At 37.3% G+C, this 17459-nt stretch overlaps 1 protein-coding gene across 2 annotated transcripts in view; it reads right to left on the bottom strand.

Moving 5' to 3' along the window:
• Window positions 1-17459, bottom strand: part of LOC129726076 (RNA-binding protein Musashi homolog Rbp6) — a 1668991-nt gene that overhangs the window by 1463684 nt on the left and 187848 nt on the right. The gene's annotated exons all lie outside the window — the stretch shown is intronic.

The raw sequence follows: 17459 nt of genomic DNA, 5'->3' as shown, positions 1-17459 counted from the left end.
ATTGCGATGCTATATTGACTCATACCGCATTCATAGAGCTACCGCGATTCTCTGGACCCCATCTTACACCGAAAAATGCACCCCAATGACGATGTGTCGCACACAACGTGACCCCATAGATTGCAGCTTGTGTTCGGTGGTTCCTTTTTAAGCCTGGTCATGTTTTTCCCGTACCATATTTGGGAGCGCTTACGACGATATGGAAAATTTATCATTCACATTTACGTGTTAGAACACGTTTTGTGCCGCTCTGGTTAGAATCATTGCAAGTTTTCACCGATTCGGTACTTAAAATTACTTCTATCACAGATCCATTCAACTACCACTTGATAAAATTGGAAAACTATCATCAGTAGCCTTCAACAGCGTGATAAATCACTGGAATTAAATTTGCATCTAGAGTATCCGGTATTAATATTCATGCGATACAAACAAAAAGGGATGGAAAGGGGTACTTTGGAAGCTCACAAAGGATAATATTTTATACTTTGCAGAAAATAAGTACGCAGCATGAGAGCGAATTGCAAATCGATGTGATAAATTTTATAATGACGAATTTGGCATTTATGCTACGTTTCAATATCAATTCAAGTTAACATAGCTCTAACCGTCAGAAGATTGAACGGTGTACAATTCTGTTCTGATTAAATTTATTTGCTGCTAATATTTTTTTTAGTTCAAGTTGGATTTAAGGTTATTGTTTTATATGCAATTGAAATGTATGGTTTAGTTTGCAGCAGGTGATTCTTGTTTTGAATTTTTACTTCAATTACTCAATTTTGGCAGAGTATAAAAATACCGATAAGTCATCGTAATTTTGACATCAAGAGTGTTAAGTTGAAACAAAGTTGAAACAAAGTTAAGTTGAAACAAATATTCAGTCCTTTGTATTTTTTTTTTTTTTCGAATGAAATTGTTGTTTTCAATAAATTCCTATTACACGACTTAATAATAAATTATTTTCTCGAAGCCATTTTACTTCTGTTTTCGGTCATCATAAAGTTTGTTTATAGACTGTTCCGAAAATTATAAATACATCTTCTTTCTTGAATAAAACAAAAAATACAGGATTTTTCGGGTCATTTTATTCTGAAATATAGATAATAAGTGTTTTCTTTCCAGTTTCAATTTAAGTTGGGATTATTTTTCGTAGGATACGCGAGTTCTCTAACTTTTCTCTTAACACTACTCATAAGCTTTTGCACAGTGTGTTCTCCGACCATTTTTACCACTTTAAGCCGATCTTTTCTAAATTTTTGCAACATTGTCCGCTGGTTTGACATATTTTCTCAGCTTTGCCTTGGTCAAAGCCCAAAAAGTTTCAATAGGGCGAATTTCAGGGCAGTTTGAAGGATTCATCTCCTTTGGGACACATGTGACATTATTTGTTTTATACCACCCTAGTGCATCCTTAGAGTAATGGCAGGAAGCAAGATCGGGCCAAAAGATTGGAGGATTGTTTTGCTGCTTAACCATGGGTAACAACCTTTTCTGCAAACACTCTTTCACGTAAATTTTACCATTCATTGCGTCATTCGTAATGAATGGACGAGATATTTACCCACATTCACAAATGGGCTGCCAAACCATTACCTTCTTGCCGAATTTTTCGGTGTAAATGGCTTTCACTGGTCCAGGGACATCCTTTCCCTTCGGTGATGTATAAAATTGCGGTCCTGTCAGAGTCTTATAGTCCAGTTTTATGTAGGTTTCGTCATCCATGATAACACACCCCATATTTTTGGTAAGAAGTTTGTCAGAAAGCTTCCGAGCTCTCGGTTTCACAGATTCAGCTTGTTTTGGATTTCGTTTTGGCTGCTTCTGCTTCCGACGGGTCTGCAGACCTATTCTTCCCTTGGCACGCATAACGTTACTCGCCGAGGTCCCAAGCTTTCTCGCCACATCTCGTACTGATATTGAAGGATGCCGCTTGTAGTATTACTTAACCTTTTTGTCCATTGTGGGATCAACAGGCCTGGGTTTTCTACCACGTCTTGGGGCATCAGTAAATGTGCACTCTTCACAATTCTTCCGCAATGCGGTTTGAACTGCTCCGACACTTATACCTTCTTCTCTGGCTAATTTTCTTATAGAAAGACCACTCACGGTGCCCCATTTGTGCACAATTCGCTTTCTTTACTCGAGAGAAAGGCCACACATTTTCAAAATTTCGCACTAAATGTTAGAAAAAATGACAGCATCTGTTTCTTTTGGATGTAAACAACAGGACGCAGCCAACGTTTGGTTGAATACTGCACGTTATTTGAAATGACGGTTGATCGTAAGTGTATTTATAATTATCGGAACGGTCTATATGTGTATATATTCCTCAATTTGTGAACGTACGAGCTTTAATGAGTTAGGAAAATAATAAAAAAATGGGATATTGAAAAATCAGTGAGTTTAAAAGACTTTTCATTATTTTTTAGGACAAAAATGCTCTGATGATTCAGCCACATTGCAACATTCAGCAACATTGATCACAGCCTTTTTATTTATGACAGTTGAATTGAAAAAAAAAAATCCGAACATGAGAGAAAATAATCACGTCTTATACGCAACATTTCAGAAGTGTTAAGGCATCGTACTCAAATTACGTAACAAATAAAGGGAAGAGGGGGTTTAGTTTGCGTTACTTATTGTTATGAGGGAGAAGGGTAGTGGAGACACGTACTGTCGTAGACTCTTACTCTCGCAGACTGACGTAAGCGCTATTTTTTCAAATATGGGGTTATGCCAATTTGTTCGTTATTCGAAGACCCATCTTTTGGTATCTTTCTTTCAGTTGTGTATGAAATCAAGCAAACAAAATGACGTATGCACCATTTCAAAAAAAAAATGACAAGTAGCCCGTTCGTTTTTGGACCGTATTAAAAAACTGATCAAGTGGATGTACATCACAATGTTATATCACGGCAGCGTATACTCTCTTTTCACGTGGTTTATTTCTACGCAGAATTCTCGTGGAATTTACGTGGATTTCAGAATTTGGGAGGATTTCCAAGAAAACTAGTTTTTAATAGTTTTTCATTATCAAGTCATTTATTTACAGAGTGTTTGATGAGTTTTCTCAATCCAATTACTGTATTTTCACATATTTGTTTTGAATCTTTTTCAAATTGGAAAGTTATGGATTATGGATTCTGGAGTATGAAATTCGGAGTATGGATTCTAGAGTATGGGTTCTGGAGTATGGATTCTAGTGGATAGATTCTGGAGTATGGATGTTGGAGTATAGGTTCTGGAATATGAATTCTGGAGCATTGATTCTAGAGTATATATTCTGGAGTACAGATATTGGAGTATGGATTCTGACGTACGAATTCTGGAGTATGTGTATCTAGAGTACGGATTCTAGATTATAAATTCAGATGTATGAAATCTGAGTATGTGTTATAGAGTATGGATTCTGGATCATGTGCCCTGGAGTATGGATTCTGGTGTACAGATTCTGGAGTTCGAATTCTGTATTATGGATTCCAGAGAATGAAGTCTGAGGTATGTGTTCTGGAGTATGGATTCTGCATTATGAATTCTGGAGTACAGATTGTGAAGTATGGATTTTGGAGCATAGATTCTGGAGTATGCATTCTAGAGTATGGATTCTAGAGTATGTGTTTTGGAGTATGAATTCCAGAGGATGCAATCTGGAGTGTGGATTCTGGTGTATAGATTCTGGTGTATGGATTCTGGTGTATGGATTCTTGAATATGGATTCTTGAGTATAGATTCCAGGGTGCGGATTCTGGAGTATAGATACTAGAGTATATATTCTAAAGTACGGATTCTGGAGTATGTGTTCTGGATTACGGATTCTAAAATATAAATTTTGCTGTATAGATTCTGAATTATGGATTCTAGAGTATAGATTCTGAAGTATGGATTCTGGAGCATAGATTCCGGAGTATATATTCTAGAGTTTGGATTCTAGAGTATGGATTGTGGAACATGGATTCTGAAGTATGGATCCTGGGATATGAATTATTGAGTATAGAGTATAAAGTATTGCGTATGAAGTGTGATGCCTGGAATATAGAATGTAAAGCATGTAATATGGAGACTAAAGTATCTGTAGTATGGAACATGAAATCTGGAGTATAAAATCTAGAATATGGAGTATATATATGGAGGTTTCTGGAGTACGGATTCTAGAGTATGGATTCCAGAGCATGTGTTCTGGAGTATGTATTCTAGAGGAAGGATTCTGGAGTGTGGATCCTGGTGTATGGATTCTGGTATATGGATTCTTGAGTATAGATTCCAGAGTGTGGATTCTGGAGTATAGATACTAGAGTATATATTCTAGAGTACGAATTCTGGAGTATGTGTTCTGGATTATGGATTCTAAAATATATATGCTGCTGTATGGATTCAGGATTATGGATTCTGGGGTATGCATTCTGGAGAATGCATTCTAGAGAATGGATTCTGGAGTATGGATTTGAGATGAGAATTATTAAGTAAAGAGTATCAAGTGTATGACGCCTGGAATATAGAATATTAAATACGTAATATGGAGTCTAAGGTATCTGTAGTATGGAATATGGAATCTGGAGTATAAAATCTAGAATATGGAGTCTGAAATAAGGTCTAGAATATGGATCAACCATCTCCAATAGGTTTTCGTTCTCCAGCAAAATTCAGTTGAAACTAGCAGTTGAATCGAAATAACAAAGAATAAAACTAGTTCAGGCTTACTCAATCCAATTACGATTTGAAAATACATCACACTGCTCCTGGTTCTTTTTCGAAAAACCGACAATGCTGATTAAAAATGAAGTTCTAGGCTAGGGTTACGTAGATTTCAGATTTTTTTCACGCACCACCCCCGCGTAGAAAGATACTTTACTGCGATATAGAGGGCTGGGAACTATAAATAAAACATTAAAACTAGCGCTAAAGGGAATCCACGAAATACATTACGCACGTAAAGTAGGAGAGAGGGAGGTTAAATAAATCATGATGATTAGTGACGAACAGGAGAGGAGATATAAAATTGTATTGTCATTCAAATGAAAATATTTTTGGAAAATTTTGGTAAATTGTTCAGTTCATCATTGTTTTATTCGCAACCTTTTACTTAATAATTGAACTGAAGCAAAATAAACAGAAAAATAAATTCTTTTGAAACCGATTACTGCAAGAGAGGATTTACATTTTTTCAAACGTGCGATTACCGTGACTCGGCGATTGTTCTGAAAGAAGGGCAGGGGGTTGTCAATGTTGAACAAAACGGGACACGGCGAATCAAGGGTCAGAAACATAGAGAGTTTATTGAGACACTAAGAAGGGTTTAACCCTCTAGTGCCCAGTGCCGCCTTCAGACGGTCTTCAGCAAAACCTGTAAGAAGCCTCAATAAATACTTAAAAAATGTTTATAAAGTTTCATAGTGATTTTTTCGAAGTCCGTCTGAAAATTAACTTGGGCACTAGAGGGTTAAAGAAGATTTTTTTCCTGTTGTTTTTTTTTTTTTAATTTCAATATTCATCATACGATCTTTATGCCTTTTTTTATGAAGATAAGTGACATTTCTCATACACATACTGGCAACCCTATATAGATCATTTTTACGTACGTTATGCTAGCAGTTCCATGTTTTCTTTTGAATTTTTTTTGAAGAAGAATACTTCTCTCAGGAAGTTCGGCTACGTAGGGATGTGAAATGAAATTCTAAAACTGAAAAAAGTGAAAAATATGTCCAATTTCAAATGCTAATAAATCGGTTAGTATTCGATGGATTTCCTTCGTTCTTGCAGCAATAGATCGGAAAATCTTCTAAGATTTTTCCCAAAATAAGATAATTGTAATTTTATTATTCACAATATTGTACTATTGAAAATAGTCAAGCCTTGTCAAAACGAAAAATTCGACCTCTGATTGGTCGTTATATGCTTGCTTCCCAAGCACGGTCGACAGGATCATATACCTTGCAATTGAAAACATGCTATTTGGCCTATATAAGAGCCTGTTTCAGCCGGAGCCACTCATAATAGTTCTAGACAGCGACAACAGCAGTCGTCTTTCCTTAACAGCAGCACAAGCCCTGTGATTGGTCACCACGTCTCAGGAGCAGCGCGGTTTTTCTCAGCGTGTGTCGCCAGACAGCCATTATTCCCCCCGTGTTGGGGTAGCATGAAGATTGCCATCAGGAAATCCAATTTCGGGAGTCAAAATGCCTTTTTTAAGGCAAATGAAACAAGTCATTGAAAGTTAATAATTTTTGTCAACGCAAGCAAGGATTCTGTGTTGCATCCTAGCAATTTAAATTTGTCGCACCCGTCTAATTTACTGAATGTTAAATAGCTTCCACAGTGCATATTGTCCGTGTGTCTTAATTCCTCCAGTGTTAGGGCAGCTCAAAGGTTGTAATTAGCAACCGATTTTGAACCGCAAAATGCTTTTTTGAAGGCAAATAAAAAAATAATTGAAGGTTAATAATTTTCTGGCATCAACACAAGCAGACATTCTGTGCGGGATGCAATCAAATTCTGTTGTAGTTGTCTAATTTTTACTTTATTTAGTAAACCCCCACTGTAGGGGCAGCGCAAAGGCTGCAATCAGCATAACCGACATTAAATAACAAACTGCCCTGTTAGAACGCATTCACAAAAGCAGTTAGTTCGACTATGCAGAGCTAATATGAAGTCGATTCAATCAATCAGCATAAACAGAATTTCGTCGTCTCCCAGCTGCCAAGTTGCAACATGATGCAACACGCAACAGCGAGCAAACGAAATCGCTTGGTGTTACAAACCGCACTAAGATACGGGTTAAAACCGTTGCGTGTGTGAGAGCACCATCGGTGTTTATTCGCTGGATACAAAAATCAAATACGAATTGTGGCATAATTTGTCTGAAGAACATTAGGGAATGGAACAACTGAACTGATAGGGCGTGGCCTATTTCGTAGCACCCTTCGGCTATAAAAGAGTGTTTCTGGGAAAACTAGCTACATTCATTAGTTGGAAGGTGAACTGGATGGACCGTTCACAACGTTGACAGCAGCAGCAGAAGATATCAGCACTCAGCGGTAACAGAATATATCAGCGGGTTGCGCCTGTTATTGCCTTCAAATTAAACAAATCACTTGCCCTGTGGTTGGTCACCACGTCTCAGGCCTCTGCCTGAGAACGAACGCCAACGCGAGCGATCGGGCGAGATTTTTGCCGTACATCAGCCGGCACTTCCTCTAATGGAAAAGTTGGATCATTTTGTTCAGAAGAATATTACTGTCGGTAATATTACAGAGCTGCGATTGCATTATATCCGATATGGAATTGAACAATTGTTCTTTTGAGGACAAATAAAACACTTAATTTGAAGAGTTAATAGTTTTGGGTACCAGTAGCAGTATGGTAACAGCCTCAGCGGTAGGTGCAGCCAGTACTTCCATGAGGCGGATGTTATAAGGAAGTAAATGGAAGTGGCATGGCGAAACAGTTCGGGTGTGCTTAGACGCGCGTCATTTCTGTTGTTGATATTATTCCCCACATGAAACGAAGCGCTTTCGTACGATAGCGGCGGTATTAGCGGTAGAAGCATTTGCCAACACTTACTCCAGTAAAGCCGTGTCTAATTTTCAATGTGAAAACACCTTTCTATTGTGTTGGCCGTGCACATTAGGCCTCTGCCAGGCTAAACGCGAAAAGCGGCGTGAACCGTTTCGCCCGGCCGTAGGTTAATGTGCAGCCGTAAGTAGAGCTGTGTAAAAGTATTCTACTTCAACCTCGCGGTCGTGGCTTTGCACACAACCCTCCTGTGATTTTATTAATTGAGCTCAGAAACGTCTCGTAAAATGGTTTATTGCCGTGTGGAGTGTTCCTGTTTCGATCGACCTGTGAATCGTCGTATCTCGGTGCTCTGATTTCTCCATATTTTGTGTGAGTGATCTGTTTGGATGACTTTATGCGGTGAATGGTTGTATGAAGAAGCAACACCTCTGCCCAAGCGCTACAATGTTGTTGTAATAACTTGTTTTTTCGGTGAGTTTCCTCAGTACTTTAATTATATGACATGAACAAATACAAATTAAAATAACGTCACACAGTGCGTCTTGAACTGTTCTACAGATCAGACGTTTTTTCGGTTGCTTGTGGACTGGTCTTTGACTGCCTATAGCTTCAAAGTTTGTGTTTTGTCAGTGTGTCTTTTAAAGACTACCTGAAAGTTATTTCCCATCAGTCTTTCTCAAGACTACCTACTTTTGAATTTAACATTTGTTTTAACTTTTTTCGTATCACCTGAAATGGCTGGACGGAAAAAGAAACCTCGCATCGCTGCGGGGAGGAAAAGAGAGGCATCTCTTTCTGACACATCGAGTGTCTGTAGTGACAATCCTTTTGATATTTTGCCTGAGCAAGAAGCTGGTGAAATGGAAGTTACCAATAATGAAACTATACAAAATATAAAATCTTTAAAAAAGGAGAAAGTTCCACCTATTGTGGTAACTATTTCTTCTGAATTTAATATATTCAAAAAGGAACTTTCAACGTTTGTTTCTGACGTTAAAGTTACCTATCAAATTGGCCGTAGAGGTGAATGCCGCTTATTAGCCGACTCAGTAAAGGGTCGTGATCGTCTTGTTCAGTATTTAACTGACAAGATGTACAAATTTTTTACATATGACACCAAGAACGCCAAGCCGTTCAAGGTTGTCTTGAAAGGTCTCACCAACGATCAAACCGTTGATGAGATCAAACTTACTTTAACAGGATTACTTGGCATAGCCCCTACCCAAGTAATTCTAATGAAACAAAAATCACGAGGCGAAAACAGTCAGAGAACTGGAATTTCCCTTGTTAATTATTTAATTCATTTTAACCGCAATGAGGTTAACAACTTAAAATTTTTTGAAAAAGCACATGCTTTGTATAATGTGCGTGTAAAGTGGGAAATTTATAGGAAGTATGGCGGAGGTGAAAAGCATATCACCCAATGCCGTACTTGCCAACGTTATGGCCATGGTTCCAAATTCTGTAACATGGACCAAAAATGTCTTAATTGTGGAGACTCTTCTCACAAAAAGGACACATGTCCTGTGAAAGAGAGTAAAAATTTTCGCTGTGCGAATTGTAACGGCAACCATATGTCAAATTTTTATCAAAGCCCAGTCCGTTTAGCAATTGTTAAGGCAAGGCAAGGTAAACAAAATTCAATTTCTCAATTAAAACCAACTTCAAAACAAAATTCTCCAAGCGTACCAGTGACGCATAGTTTACCTACTCCTTTGCATACCCGTTTAACTTATGCACAGGTTACAGGTAGTTCGAACATTATACCGCCTAGTGTTGGTAGTTCGAAAATGACCGTTAATATGGGTAAGCAAAACACGCTAGAAAATAATTGTACACCTATTACTCCAGCTAATATTGCTGCCGAAAATATTTTTTCTAATGTCAACTGCCTGGGGCCTATTACGGCAGGTAAACTTTCTTTTTTGCAACAGGCAATGTTCGATCTCATGAACGCCATGTTGCAGGCAAAATCAATGTTTGAAGCCATTCAAATAGGCACAAATTTTACTATTAAAATTGTTTCTAATTTAAAATTTAGCAATGATTTTAAATAAAACAATTAAAATATTAAATTGGAATGCTCGCTCATTGAAGGCCAATGAGAATGAGCTTTTTAATTTTTTAACAGTAAATAATGTGCATATTGCAATTATTACTGAAACATTTTTGAAACCTAACATAAAATTAAAATATGATCCCAATTACGTGGTTCATAGATATGATAGGATTCAGGGTTCCGGCGGTGGAGTTGCAATTGTTATTCATCGCCGAATCAAACATCGTGCTCCTCCCCATCTTGAGACGAAAGTTATTGAAACTTTGGGAATTGAAGTTCAAACTGAACTTGGGATTTTATTTATTGCCGCAGCATATTTACCATTTCAATGCACACGCGAGCACAAAAATTATTTTAAAGGTGATTTACAAAAACTCACCAGAAATCGTTCGAAATTTTTTATAATCGGCGATTTTAACGCTAAACATCGTTCATGGAATAATTCTCAAAGTAATTCCAATGGCAAAATTTTATTCAATGATTGTTCTTCAGGATACTATTCTATTTTGTCTCCGAATAGTCCTACATGCTTTTCTTCTGTAAGAAACCCTTCAACAATAGATTTGGTGCTGACAGATCAAAGTCATGTATGTCGTGATTTGATCACACATGCTGACTTTGATTCTGACCATCTTCCAATAGCTTTTTCTTTATCACATGAATCAGTTTTAAACCCTATGAGCTCTGTTTTTAATTATAACAAAGCTAATTGGGAAAGATACAAAAATTATATTGAGAGAAATTTCAATAATGAGCTTGATTTGCAAAACGAAGTGAATATTGATTCCGCTTTGGAAGCATTAAAATGTGCAATTGTTGATGCCAGGAATTATTCTGTTCCAAAGGCTCAAGTGAAATTTGATTCACCAATAATTGACGAAAATCTTCAACTTCTAATTCGTTTGAAAAATGTCCGCAGACGTCAATATCAACGTTCTCGTGACCCTGTTTTTAAAACTATTTATAAAGATTTACAGAAAGAGATTAAACATAGATTTACTCTTCTGAGAAATCAAAATGTTGAGACTAAAGTTGAAAAATTGAAACCATATTCAAAACCATTTTGAAAGCTGTCGAAGATTCTTAAGAAACCTTCAAAGCCTATTCCAGTTTTGAAAGATGGTGAACGTTTTCTTGTATCCAATGAACAAAAGGCTCAAAGACTTGCTCAGCAGTTTGAGAGTGTTCATAACTCAAATTTGAATTTTGTGAGTCCAATTGAAAATGAAGTCACACGTCAATTTGATTTAATTTCTTCCCAGAATTTTTTACCTGCAGAAATAATTGAAACTAACTTGAATGAGATCAAATCAATTATTAAAAATTTCAAAAATATGAAAGCACCTGGTGACGATGGAATCTTTAATATACTAATCAAACATCTCCCTGAGAGCACAATGGATTTTTTAGTGAAAATTTTCAATTACTGCTTCAAAATTGCATATTTTCCCAAATTATGGAAAAATGCAAAAATTACTCCCATTTAAAAACCGGATAAGAACCCAGCTGAAGTTTCAAGTTATCGACCAATCAGTTTGCTTTCTTCAATAAGTAAACTGTTTGAGAGAGTTATTCTTACCAGAATGATGTCACACATCAACGAAAAATCAATTTTTGCAAATGAACAGTTTGGATTTCGCCATGGGTATTCCACAACTCATCAATTGCTCAGAGTTACTAATATGATACGAGCTAACAAATCTGAAGGTTATTCCACTGGAGCTGCTCTTTTAGACATAGAAAAAGCATTCGACAGTGTTTGGCATAAAGGTTTGATTGCGAAATTGCAAACTTTTAATTTTCCAATTTTCCTAATCAAAATTTTAAAAAATTATCTTACTGATCGAACTCTGCAGGTTTTCTATCAGAATTCAAAATCTGATAGATTTCCTGTCAGAGCAGGTGTGCCTCAAGGTTCAGTCTTAGGTCCAGTCCTGTACAACATATTCACTTCAAATCTTCCTGATTTGCCTCCAGGATGCACAAAGTCATTGTTCTGTGATGACATAAGCATTTCCGTAAAAGGAAAAAGTCTTCGTGTCATATGCAGTCGATTGCAGAAAAGTTTAGATATTTTTTCTTCCTACTTGCAAAAGTGGAAAATCTCTCCCAATGCTTCTAAAACTCAAATGATAATTTTTCCGCATAAGCCTAGGGCTTCTTTCCTCAAGCCAAACAATAATCACGTTGTCAAGATGAATGGGGTTATTTTAAGTTGGTCCGACAAGGTTAAGTACTTGAGACTAATTTATGATAAAAAACTTATTTTCAAAGAGCACATTGAGAGTATCCAAGCCAAGTGCATCAAATATACGAGATGTTTATATCCTCTCATTAACAGGAATTCTAAACTTTGTTTAAAGAACAAACTTTTGATTTACAAACAAATTTTTAGACCAGCAATGCTTAATGCTGTACCGATCTGGTCAAGTTGCTGTTCAACAAGGAAGAAAACGCTCCAAAGGATTCAGAATAAAATTCTGAAAATGATTTTGAAGCGTCCTCCTTGGTTTGGTACACTCGAATTACATAGACTTACTGTTGTTGAACCATTAGAAGCTATGTCAAATAAAATTATTAACAATTTTCGACAAAAATCGTTGCAATCCTCAATTGCTACGATAAGCTCTCTTTATAGCCAATAAGTTAGCAATTAAGTTAGTTGTAAGTTCACTTCCCCTTTTCTGACAAGTAGGTTTAAATCCCTACGAATGATAAGTCCTAATTGCGAAAGCAAACAAATCCTAACAATTAAAATTACAAATTTCTAACAGTGTTGAGAAGTCACCATTTGTGATTGGACACACATACTCATTATTTACTAATATTTATCATAAATACTTAAGCTACTAACAAATCCCCCCTTAATAAAAAAAAAAAAAAATAATAACGTCACATAATAATCATCTTCAAAATTACACAAATATTACAAAACAAACAAACTATTTTTTCGTGTGCATCACCGTGTGGATCCCTCTAACTTCTATCCATTCTCATTTTGCGCGCGTTGTCGATCAGCAGGTTGATTTTTGTTCTAGTACACCTGTCTAAGTTTTTCAACCATGCCAGTGTATGTATTGGAGAACCCCAGTGCATCGCGTTGTAGATTCACTGCTCTGTTCCCGCTCAGCTTAATGTGGAGAGCCTCCGCCGATATTCTGCTTTGCTCTCTGGTAATCTGTTCTAATATTCGAGTGCGGGAGAAATCGAACTCAAGTCCGTTCTCTATTGCGTGTTGCGCTAAGCCCGTTGCAGTTGTTTGTCTCCGTACGTCATATGTTGAGCGTTTTTCCGGCGATGTTGGGCGAGGCGTTTTTCCTGCGCTTGTGAAGTCTGCCCCACGTATTTATTGTCTGGACAAGCCCCACATGGTACGCTACATACCAAGTTAGTTTTTTGCATTTTTGGTATGTTGTCTTTGATTGTTGAGAAAACAGTGTTCTTAACTTGGTCCCGAGGTTTGTGCGACGCGACGATGTTATGCTTGCGAAGCACTTCCCCCACCTTCTCGCTTAGGCATGGGATATACGGCAACGATAAGTTTAGTTCTCTCTCTGGTCTTCCGCCTATTTTCGAGAGTATTGTACGCTGCATGGACTCGTTGTTTGAGTACTCGCTGTAGGAAATGTGTTGGGTAGTTGTTCAGCAGTAGTATCGATTTAGCATGTTGTATGCTTAAAACTCTGCTCTCGACATCCGTCAGTTCAATTGCTCGGTCGAAACGTGCAATTGCAGAGTTTTTTCTTGTGGGCATATGGGCTTTCCGATGTGGAGTCTAGGTACCGACCTCTTTCGTTTTTCGGAAACCACATTTTCGTTATTTTTGCCTCTGTCCTTGTAAGTGTTATGTCCAAGAGCTTCAGTGAACCGGATTGTTCCTTCTCCACCGTGAATTTGAGTGACATTTCCATCGTGTTAAATTCACGTACAACGGCATCAACTTCGTCTTCTTTCCCTACCACGAAGCAATCATCAACGTATCGTTTGTAAGTTGTCAACGAGATTCCCTTATAATGCAGTATTGCCATGCATTCTCGTTCCAGTTTTTCCATAATGATATTTGCAACTACAGGTGATAAAGATGAGCCCATTGCGACGCCAAAATATTCCTACCCGATCAGTCGAAAATATCAGGATCATAACAAATCTTGATATTTTGTTACGAACTTTTTGTATCAACTTGTGTTCTAAACTTGGTCTCGTTAATAGTTAAAATATCAAAATTATTATCAAAATTACTTACTGATTATTACAAATTATAGCAAGTTTTGTAAGGTTTTTGGCAGAAAAAGATCAGAATTAGCTAGAATGTACAATATTTTGTTGATTGAATAACAAATTTTGTTATAAATATGCTTTAAAAACACACTTTTGAGCAGTCAAGTGTTTTATAACAGAATTTGATATAAATTTTTACTTTTCTATCATTCTGGGATGTCAAGAATATTACAGTATTTGTTATTTCTATCAAGCTCAGATATATTTGTGTTACCCGTTTGTTGCAATTGTTCGATTGGGTATCCACCACGTATCTACGGCCTACCGAAACTACACAAAGAGAACCGTCCGCTCAGACCAGTGTTATCAACAGTGGGATCTGCCACTTATAAAATGGCCCAATACATGGCAGGGATTCTCGAAAACCTTGTGGGGAAGACACAGTACCATATTTGGAACAGTTTTAATTTTTTTTCTCCGTGTTATTTTCGATTATATTTATGAAAACATAACCTCTCAAGGTGATTTTTAGATAAATTTGAAATTATTTTTTCGACACTTCAGAAATTTAAAAAATATTTTCAATCAACTCTTCAAATAGTCACCTTTTTCTGGAGACTATTTTTATCTTTTAAAGTTTTTTAACTAGATATTTTAAACCTAGAACTTGAACTTAAACCTTTTCGGGCATCAATCTAAGATTTTTCTTTTACGCTCTGGCCTTTGAAAGCGTTACTTGACATAATTAAGTAATCTGTACTCTGCTTCGGTCTGATATGATTTGAATTCCATTTTGACTATATTTTTCGTTCAAATGACAACTTGGCAATTTTCAGGTTGAATTTGTAGTTATTTTCATCTCCCAGTTGGTCTCGAGGTACGATGGTGGCCTAACAAGCCAGTCGTCGTTGGCTCGAGTCTTGGTTCGAGAGAGACTGCTAGTGCCAGTGGGATGGTAGGTAGCGTCTAGCCCCGCAATTGTCCTTTACACTAAACAATAGGCTGCGAAGTCTGTGCATAATAATCGGAATCAGACTGTTGCATCAAGGCTTTGCTGCTTTGCTTTGTAGGGTAATTGTTCCATTATTCATCTAATTAAGCCGATGTTCACGAAGAACGCACGGATTAAACTCCAAATTTTCAAGAAATCATTGGACAAATAAACAAAATACGCTAACATGCTCTCATGAAATCGCTCAGCATTGGAAATTCGGTAAACTTAATGCGGGTCGTAGTACACAAAACGTAATAAAAAGTTGCAATAGAGTAATAAAATCTTCCTCGTTTCTGTTGGGTGTGGCTAGATTTATCCTGAAATTAAAAAAACACACCATTTTTCACAACGCTTTCATATCCATCTCAAAACTTAAATCACTGCTCAATTATTCATCTCACGATGCTCCCATATTCGTCACACTGTTAATCATGAATAAATCACACTTTTATGAATGAACGAAGCCGCAAACTGTCGTAGTTGGTTACCTATTTATCCGCTGTAGTTGTTTACGTGCAAAATTGGTAACTTAGGTAACCACTGCAGTGCTGTCGGATTATGTCAATTATGTCGGAATAATGCAACATTTTCAGTATGATTTTTTCGTTATAACAGAAACTGATTTGGCAACTAGTGATTATCTTCAAGGCAGTGAAAACAGATTTTAGGATTTGCAGAGATTCATTTCATGTATCTCTGCAAATTAAAGCTTGTTTTTGGAAATCTAAAGTGAACATTTTGAAGATTACAGTATTCTAGGTGATTGAATTAAATGAGTTTTCGAGTGCAGATCCCCGACTATAACATCAAATTTAGTGCTTTTAAGTGAGTTAAGTACGAGGAATCTAAAGTGAACTATTAGGAATCCATTCCAGTAGATAAGTAAAGGTAAAATATTCGTTTTTTTTCCTGTTTTCAATAGTGTTTTCATGTTGATGAAAATATGGGCTGAGATGAATAATGGAATAGTTCCCCTGGTTATTTTCACCGTTTTTGTCTTCTTTTAAAGCAATCGAACGCTAAATTAGAAACAAGCTTCTAATTCGAAATCTTTTTCAGCTTAAAAAGGAACCTATTTTTTCATTGCCTTTTAATTTTGTTTCTGTCCTTCGATTTTCAAGATTTGAAACTAAGTCACAAAATTAGTAATTGATCAATTTCATCATAACAATAAACCCTAAAAACACGACTGTAACTCGAAAGATTAAAAGAATTGTGTTGTAGAATCCTACATAACAATATGAATTTAAAAACACTTGTTTGTAAAGTTTGGCAGAGCTAATACAAATTCGTATAAAGTATTCCAACCGCTTGAAATAAAATGGTGCGTATCCTTTGACTGTGTAATGCGTCGTAAAAAGTTATGAATTTACATGAGCTGCTGTTAATTTGTATTACCTTCTCTCCGAATGATATTCACGCAATTTATATAAAACCCAAACAACTAAGGAAAAAGTCGTACCCATTTTCTCCAGAAAGTGTGTCCCGAATGACAGAATTTAACATTCTAATGTATCAATTAGCTTATGTTCCAGACATTCAAATTGGCTAATCTAGCCACTCTTTCTTTACTTTAAATTATGCAACGCAGAAAATAAAATTCGGGGATGAGTCTTGCTCTCCGGAAAACCATCAACCACACAGAACGTACGTGTAATCATGACTTGAAGCTGCTACGTGTTACTCCTTTAGCCCAGAGCACACGGAAGAAAGCCGCTCTAGCGGAACAAGGAAGCTTTCTGGTGAAATCCGCAACACGTGAAGAAAGCCAGAACTGATGCGTCTCGACTGTTTGACGTTAATGGTGATTATTATTATCATTATGGTGCGAGAAAATATCGTTGCGGATCGCTGTTCCACAGCATCCCCGTTGCTCAATTCGAAAACGACACACAAAAGCTCGCACCCGAACGTGTCGAGCATTCGAAAAAGCAATCCTGCTGATTAAAACGTAGTCAAATAGTATTATCAGCTGTGTGCGGTACGATTCCAATTAATCATCGGAAAGGGGCTGACTTTAGAGGGGCTTCAGTACCAGTAGACAGGAGCGGTGCTATCATCAAACATTGTCGACCTGATGCCGGCTGCAAAATCACTGTGAAAATATTTGATAATAAATCTACCAGCAAACAGAGGGAGAGAACACGCATCATTCCATAGCATAAGTACTGCAAGCACTACCGTGTTCGGAAGTCCGTACCGATGGTGTACGCAATGCATTCACCCGGAAACAGTTACCCTTCTCCACCTCCTTCTCCTCCTTCGCCACACGCAACAGGCATCCGCACCTGTGTAACGCTTCGATCCGAAACGATCCTACAAATGAGGGATTGCTCTGCTAAATGTAGTCAATCCCGCGCTCAACACCAGTCGGAAATGATGGGCCTCTGATTTATTGTTTACAAAGTTTAGCAGCCAAACGTGCGTGGGCGTGACATTGCCAGAACGTGTCCTCCGGGTAGTAAAACTCCGACCAGATCGTCAGGGAACCTGAACGGAATAATATGGGGAACGTTGAACTGGAAAGTTTGCTGTTAAGTTTTGTCCGTTCGGGTTGGATTTGGCAGTTTGCGGCGGGAGATGTTATTGAATTTAAAATTGAGCCCTCACAGCTTATAGGGAGGCTGGCCTGGGCGATATTTCTGGAAAGGATTTACCGACTGTTAAGATGCTCCC

The sequence above is a fragment of the Wyeomyia smithii genome, chromosome 2 (assembly GCF_029784165.1).
Source record: "Wyeomyia smithii strain HCP4-BCI-WySm-NY-G18 chromosome 2, ASM2978416v1, whole genome shotgun sequence".
Taxonomy (NCBI): domain Eukaryota; kingdom Metazoa; phylum Arthropoda; class Insecta; order Diptera; family Culicidae; genus Wyeomyia; species Wyeomyia smithii.
This window is presented reverse-complemented; position numbering and strand designations above follow the sequence as displayed.